The sequence below is a fragment of the Coregonus clupeaformis genome, unplaced genomic scaffold, assembly GCF_020615455.1.
Source record: "Coregonus clupeaformis isolate EN_2021a unplaced genomic scaffold, ASM2061545v1 scaf0486, whole genome shotgun sequence".
NCBI lineage: Eukaryota > Metazoa > Chordata > Actinopteri > Salmoniformes > Salmonidae > Coregonus > Coregonus clupeaformis.
In genome coordinates this window covers 155,006-162,500 of record NW_025533941.1, presented here as the reverse complement: position 1 = coordinate 162,500, position 7,495 = coordinate 155,006, and positions in this window count along the sequence as shown.

Sequence of the window (7,495 nt, the reverse complement as noted above, 5' to 3'; positions counted from 1 at the left end):
ACAAAGAATGCTGAGTTGCATCCAAAGAACACCATACCTACTGTGAAGCATGGTGGTGGAAACATCATGCTTTGGGGCTGTTTTTCTGCAAAGGGACCAGGACGACTGATCCGTGTAAAGGAAAGAATGAATGGGGCCATGTATCGTGAGATTTTGAGTGAAAACCTCCTTCCATCAGCAAGGGCATTGCAGATGAAACGTGGCTGGGTCTTTCAGCATGACAATGATCCCAAACACACCGCCCGGGCAACGAAGGAGTGGCTTCGTAAGAAGCATTTCAAGGTCCTGGAGTGGCCTAGCCAGTCTCCAGATCTCAACCCCATAGAAAATCTTTGGAGGGAGTTGGAAGTCCGTGTTGCCCAGCGACAGCCCCAAAACATCACTGCTCTAGAGGACATCTTCATGGAGGAATGGGCCAAAATACCAGCAACAGTGTGTGAAAACCTTGTGAAGACTTACAGAAAACGTTTGACCTGTGTCATTGCAAACAAAGGGTATATAACAAAGTATTGAGAAACTTTTGTTATTGACCAAATACTTATTTTCCATTATAATTTGCAAATAAATTCATTAAAAATTATACAATGTGATTTTCTGGAATATTTTTTCTCATTTTGTCTGTCATAGTTGACGTGTACCTATGACGAAAATTACAGGCCTCTCTCATCTTTTTAAGTGGGAGAACTTGCACAATTGGTTGCTGACTAAATACTTTTTTCCCCCACTGTATTTCTATTGAGAGGTGACTGTCCCAAACCCTGACTCCTAAACTTCATGTTTAAAAAATAAAGCAATCATGATTTTTGTAACACTATTTTGTAACACTATTATTTCAATAGAACATCTTGAGTTGTTCTATTATTACATTGAAGGATTATTATAATTATTATTGTTGTTATTAGTTCTCTGAAAAACGCTGTCCCCGCTTTTGATGTCACTACAGAAACACACATTTTAAAAGGCTGTAGATTGAACGTGCCTTAAGCCACACCCCTACAAATATCACCAGATGATGGGATTGCACCCCTCTCCAGCATGGTCACATGGGTGAGTAGTCTGTCTGCAAACATTTTTAGAAAATGAGTGAGTGAGTAATTAAACCTTCATGTTTTTTTTAAAGAAGCGTCACTACCGAACAACTAATATATCAAGAAATATGTAAAGTACAGTTAAGGGACTATAATATGTTTTCTGGGATGTTACATCTGTCCAAATAAAAGATAGCCAGCCATATGTTAGCTATGGGGAGTCTTTAAAGTCTAAGATAAGTCAGAATTGTCCAAACCGAAACGGTCACAACTGAAACAATTGACACCATAGAGATATATAGAGGTCTCTGTGGTGTACTGAGAAATGTATTATGTGTTAATGAGTTTAGATTTTAAATGGTTGCAAATAGCCAATGGGATTTGTATGCAGGGGTTGAGTTATTTGAATTAACAAATGACAATGGGGTTTCCGTTCTTGCATTGAAGTGATTGGATTACGTAATGCAAGGGCGGTGAAAGTTCAATGATGTATTGGGGAGTTGTGCTGAAGACACTGTAGAGAGTGGTCCACTGGAATGTGTTAAGGAGAACATGAAATAAATCAGTTGAGGTTATTATAAGCACGCTTCGGAGTCTTCAGTAAAAGAACCCAGCATCTCAGGATGCAACAGTCTCACCTTTGTATCTGTGCCATTATGGAGTCTGTGACAACACGGGCAGCGTGATAGCGGGAAGCTACAGTGAGGGAGTATAGTACTTTTTTCCCTCACTGTATCTCCAATTTAAAGCTTCATACGTCATACTCTTCAAACTGAGCTACATTAGCCACCTGGCCCTTGTGGTCCTCTGTAGCTCAGCTGGTAGAGCACGGCGCTTTTAACGCCAAGCTAGTGGGTTCGATCCCCGGGACCACCCATACACAAAAAAAATTATGCACGCATGACTGTAAGTCGCTTTGGATAAAAGCGTCTGCTAAATGGCATATTATTATTATTATTATTATCATGACTCTCAGTTACATCACATTACACATGACAGTCACTGGACCGAGTCGTCTTCTTTAGGGGGGAGTTTTGTTAAGATCCCCGGCGCTCAGTCTGAACGTTGACATGCATCGCCTGCGGTACGGTTTTGGAAGCAGAAGGACCTTATCTTTCATATCAGAGAGAAATCATTTTCCAAAAAAAACCAAAATATTAAATTGAGACACACCTTGATAGGGTTAGGGTTAGTGTTCCCACACGGCCACGTCTCCACGTTACAGCGCTTGTTTACGGAAAACAGACGGAAGACAAGAGGCCACCACCTGTGCTAATTAGCTATGTAGCATGGCTCCGAACACCTGTGCGTAAGCATAACTCTGGACGTGTAGCGGAAGTGTAGTTATTAGGATGGAGGCCCCATAGCTGAATGGATCTGTAACTGCTACAGTGTAGTTTAGTAGGATGGAGGCACCATAGCTGTATGGATCTGTAACTGCTACAGTGTAGTTTAGTAGGATGGAGGCCCCATAGCTGTATGGATCTGTAACTGCTACAGCGTAGTTTAGTAGGATGGAGGCTCCATAGCTGTATGGATCTGTAACTGCTACAGTGTAGTTTAGTAGGATGGAGGCTCCATAGCTGTATGGATCTGTAACTTCTACAGTGTAGTTTAGTAGGATGGAGGCTCCATAGCTGTATGGATCTGTAACTTCTACAGTGTAGTTTAGTAGGATGGAGGCTCCATAGCTGTATGGATCTGTAACTGCTACAGTGTAGTTTAGTAGGATGGAGGCCCCATAGCTGTATGGATCTGTAACTGCTACAGTGTAGTTTAGTAGGATGGAGGCACCATAGCTGTATGGATCTGTAACTGCTACAGTGTAGTTTAGTAGGATGGAGGCCCCATAGCTGTATGGATCTGTAACTGCTACAGTGTAGTTTAGTAGGATGGAGGCCCCATAGCTGTATGGATCTGTAACTGCTACAGTGAGGGTATCTTTTTTATTTGAAGGATTCTTTCTCGCTGATGAAAGATAAGGGCCATATGTTTAGAAATCAGTATCGCGAGCGATGGTTTTTGACGTTTCTAAACGGTAAAACACAGCGTGGGGATTGCAGTTCACGTGAGGCAGTCGTGGGCGATGCTAATGGCTGAGAACTGTGGGGAGAAGACAGAATGCCACCGAAAGTTTTGGAGAGCTAAGGACCACCATGTGGGTAGTGGACAAGTGCCCACTTCAGGACAAAGTGTAGAGTATTGAGATGCATAGCCATCAGGGGTGATCTCCCTCAACACCACATAAATTCGGGATTTTAACTTGTCAGGTCTCAACTGGGTCTGGGTCTGGGTCTGGATCTTGGTACCAATATCCTGGTATAAATGTTGGTCTTTGTTCCTGGACATTACCTCAGTCTTTGGTTGACAAACCATAGACAACCCAATTTGAAGAAGACAATACTCTCGGATCATTGGCTGATCACCTAACCCCCATAGGAATCTCCACCCAGTTGGCTACTTTTAAATGGTGGAAGCCCTGAATGGTAATGTCTATACTAAAATGAGGTATATCCATCTACAGTCCTCTATTGATCTCTATGATTGACACTTCACACTGAAACGCCTGTTATTTTGACAAAATAAAGATATGTAAAGTGATCAACATCTAACATAATTAATTAGATGCGTAAGTAATTCAATCAATCAACAAGTTTGAGATTAATACAATCAACGTTGAACATTATACAGAAGACAACATAGATGATACTTTTTCTAAATTAAATTTAAAGGTTTTGAAGATCAGGTTAAAAAATCATGTTTTCACTATATTGTTAATTTGGTTTGCAAATAACATTTTCTAAAATGAATCTGTAATAGAAGGTTAACCAAGTGATCATTACTGTGCAGGGTTCTCTCTTTATTTTAGCTTTTTCACTATGTTTCAGTAGCGACTAATGTAGTCAGGAATTCAGTAGTGACTAATGCAGTGGGGTGGCCAGGAATTGAGTAGTTACTAATGTAGTGGGGTGGTCAGGAATTCAGTAGTGACTCATTTAAATTTTAGTCATTTAGCAGACACTTTTATACAGAGCGACTTACAGTTAGTGAGTGCATACATTTTTCATACTGGCCCCCCGTGGGAAACGAACCCACAACCCTGGCGTTGCAAGCGCCATGCTCTACCAACTGAGCTACAGTGGACCTACATTATATACATCTAATGTAGTGGGGTGGTCATGAATTCAGTAGTGACTAAAGTAGTGGGGTGGTCAGGAATTCAGGTAAACATTTCAAACATGCAATACAAGGTGTGTGAGTAGTAAATACATTGAGTGTACAAAACATTAAGAACACCTTCCTGATATTGAGTTTCACCTCCTTCTGCCCCCAGAACAGCCTCAATTTGTCGGGTCATGGACTCTACTAGATGTCGAAAGCATTCCACAGGGATGCTGGCCCATGCTGACTCCAATGCTTCCCACAGTTGTGTCAAATTGGCTGGATGTCCTTTGGGTGGTGGACCATTCTTGATACACACGAGAAACTGTTGAGCGTGAAAAACCCAGAAACGTTGCAGTTCTTGACACAAACCAGTGCGCTTGGCACGTACTACCATATCTTTTGTCTTTCCCATTCACCATCTGAATGGCACACATACACAATCCATGTCTCAATTGTCTCGAGGCTTAAAGATCCTTATTTAACCTGTCTCCTCCCCTTCATCTACACTGATTGAAGTGGATTTAACAAGTGACATCAATAAGGGATCATAGCTTTCACCTGGATTCACCTGGTCAGTCTATGTCATGGAAAGAGCAGGTGTCCTTAATGTTTTGTCCAGTCAGTGTACGTCGACCCGATATATGTTGGAAGACAAAGATACAAATGGGATTTCTTTTTTTTTTCAACCCCCAATTCACACCACTTCTGTAGAATTACCAGTAGTGCACTACTTTTGACCAGAGTCCTATTGTCTCTGGTCAAGTGTAGTGCACTATATAGGGGATAGGGTGCCATTTGGGACGAAGCCAGACAGTCCTGTTCTCTGGGGTGCAGAACGTTTAGAGACGGTTACAGCCACAAAGGGACACACTGTCCCTGGGCAACCTCAGAAATAGAATATTTCTAGAGAGTTCTGGAAATGTCCATGTCCTCAGAGAGCTCTGTTCCTGCAGCAGTGTTGGAGTTGGTTTTCCTACATTGTCAGGAACCCAAAGTCCTGACATTTCACCGGAAGGTCCTGAAAAGGTAGGAAGTCGGGTCTTTTTTTCAGGTCCTGAATTCGTTCAAGTGCTATTTTAAGATTAAAGGTTAGATTTAGGGATTTTTGGGGTTCGGTTTAGGTTAAGGGTTAAAGTTAGGGTTAGTATTAGGGTTAGGTTTAAGGTTAGGGGTTAGGGAAAATAGGATTTTTTAATGGTCAAACATTTTTACACTCCAAAAAGTCCTGACATTTCATAAAACAAAGGAGTGTGTGTGTGATTGCATGTGTTTGTGTCTTAGTCATGAGTGAGCCAGCTAGCTGTGTGAGTCGATGTCATCTGGTCTGCATTAGGGTCTGTCACACGGAGGAGCGTCTCTATCTCAGACCAGTGTAGTAGAGCTCAGCCCTGTACGGCTGACCCGGGATTTGAACCCGCGTTCACAACAATACATCTCCCTCTTATGAAGGAGCTGTGCCATCTTATCAACCAGCCTACCATAACTAGCTTTGCTTGGCCAGTGACATCAGTACTTCAGATATCCTTCAGAGGACGTCACGTCCTAAGCATGGTACCGCAGTGTGGTTGGCCAGCTAACAGTTCTGGCATGGTACCGCAGTGTGGTTGGCCAGCTAACAGTTCTGTCATGAGAGTTGGCCCATAAACTGTTAGCTAGATAGTTCTTCACATCAGCTACACATAGTCCCTGTGCCCAAGAACACTAAGTGCTTTGAAAGGCTGGCCATGGCTCACATCAACACCATCAACACCATCATCCCAGAAACCCTAGACCCACTCCAATTTGCATACCGCCCCAACAGATCCACAGATGATGCAATCTCTATTGCACTCCACACTGCCCTTTCCCACCTGGACAAGAGGAACACCTACGTGAGAATGCTATTCATTGACTACAGCTCAGCGTTCAACACCATAGTGCCCTCAAAGCTCATCACTAAGCTAAGGATCCTGGGACTAAACACCTCCCTCTGCAACTGGATCCTGGACTTCCTGACGGGCCGCCCCCAGGTGGTAAGGGTAGGTAACAACACATCTGCCACGCTGATCCTCAACACGGGGGCCCCTCAGGGGTGCGTGCTCAGTCCCCTCCTGTACTCCCTGTTCACCCATGACTGCATGGCCAGGCACGACTCCAACACCATCATTAAGTTTGCCGACGACACAACAGTGGTAGGCCTGATCACCGACAACGATGAGACAGCCTATAGGGAGGAGGTCAGAGACCTGGCCGTGTGGGGCCAGGACAACAACTTCTCCCTCAACGTGACCAAGACAAAGGAGATGATTGAGACTACATGAAAAAAAAGGGAATGAGCATGCCCCTATTCTCATCGACGGGGCTGTTGTGGAACAGGTTGAGAGCTTCAAGTTCCTTGGTGTCCACATCACCAACGAACTATCATGGTCCAAACACACCAAGACAGTCGCGAAGAGGGCACGACAAAGCCTATTCCCCCTCAAGAGTCTGAAAAGATTTGGCATGGGTCCTCAGATCCTCAAAAAGTTATACAGCTGCACCTTCGAGAGCATCCTGACTGGTTGCATCACCGCCTGGTATGGCAACTGCTCGGCCTCCGAACGCAAGGCACTACAGAGGGTAGTGCGTATGGCCCAGTACATCACTGGGGCCAAGTTTCCTGCCATCCAGGACCTCTATACCAGGCGGTGTCAGAGGAAGGTCCTCAAAATTGTCAAAGACTCCAGCCACCCTAGTCATAGACTGTTCTCTCTGCTACCGCACGGCAAGCGGTACCAGAGCGCCAAGTCTAGGTCCAAAAGGCTTCTCAACAGCTTCTACCCCCAAGCCATAAGACTCCTGAACAGCTAATCATGGCTACCCAGACTATTTGCACCCCCACCACATCTTTTTACGCTGCTGCTACTCTGTTAATTATTTATGCATAGTCACTTTAACTCTACCCACATGTACATATTACCTCAACTACCTCAACTAGCCGGTGCCCCCACACATTGACTCTGCACCGGTACCCCCCTGTATATAGCCTCCCTACTGTTATTTTATTTTACTTCTGCTCTTTTTTTCTCAACACTTTTTTGTTGTTGTTGTTTTATTTTACTTTTTTATTAAGAAATAAATGCATTGTTGGTTAAGGGCTGTAAGTAAGCATTTCACGGTAATGTCTACACCTGTTGTATTCGGCGCATGTGGCAAATAAAATGTGATTTTATTTGATTTGGGACGCAGCCTATACGTGTCCTTGTAGATGTATTTGTCCATTGACAAATGGACATCTTTACTGGCACTACCTGTTAGCTTCATAACATCTCCATGGGCCTTCA